A 1,140-nucleotide genomic window follows, 5' to 3' on the forward strand; every position below is an offset into this window, starting at 1 on the left:
TACCCATGGGAGGAAATACAAAGACAAAGTTTGGAGCATAAACTGAAGCAAAGGCCATTCAGTGACTCTCCCACCTGGGGATCCATCCTATATTCAGTTACCAAACCCAGACACTATTGTGGATGCCAACAAGTCCTGGCTGACAGAAGCCTGATATAGTTGTCTTCTGAGAGGCTCTGCCAGTGCCTGACAAATACAGAAGTGGAAGCTCACAGCCATCCATTGGACTGAGTACTGTGTCCCCAATGAAGGAGCTAGAGAAAGGACCCAAGGAGCTGAAGGGTTTGTAGCTCCCTAAGACGAACAACAATATGAACTAACTAGTACCCTCAGAGCTTTCAGGGACTAAACCACCAACCAAAGAGTACACATGGAGGGACCCAAGGCTTCAGCTGCATAGGTAGCAAAGGATAACCTTGTTGGACATCAACGGGAGGAGAAGCTCTTGGTCCTGTGAAGGCTCAATGCCCCAGTGTAGGGTAATGCCAGGGCCAGGAAGCAGGGTGGGTGGGTTGGTGAGCAGGGGAAGGAGATTAGGGGGGTTTCAGAGAGGAAACTAGGAAATGTAAATAAAGTAAATATCTAATTTTTTTTTAAAAAACAGAAAGTTTGAAGGCAATCAGTGACATGGTACAACTTTTGGCTATCTAGGCAAGGTATTATCAGCCAACCTTTAAGCTGATTGGTCCTGAGTGAGGTAAGTGGGAAGGTATACATATGACGAACAGGGGAACTTCAGAACTTTGAGATAACAGGGTATGAGTGATTCAACCAAAACGTTTTGACTTATTAGTAGCATTCTTTACTGTCAGATATTGATAATTACTTCTGGGAAGTAGAGCCTGAAAACCTGAACTTAATTTCACATTATGGACAAAATGGACATCGCATTCAAAATGGCTACAGTTATGTTCAAAGGAGCAGATCTCAACATCACCCCCTTGAACTTGTACCTTAGAATCAAATCATTGACTCCATTCTTAAATAATTATAGTGAGTTCTTAAGACTGAATTTAACTATTTAGATCCTTTTCCAGATGAAAGTCATGAAGGCATTGATAAGACATGGCCCACAGATTAGAACTACCAGTAATATACACAAAAGGTCAACCAAGGCAGTAATCAGGTATGTTAACCAAG

The sequence above is a fragment of the Mastomys coucha genome, chromosome X (assembly GCF_008632895.1).
Source record: "Mastomys coucha isolate ucsf_1 chromosome X, UCSF_Mcou_1, whole genome shotgun sequence".
NCBI lineage: Eukaryota > Metazoa > Chordata > Mammalia > Rodentia > Muridae > Mastomys > Mastomys coucha.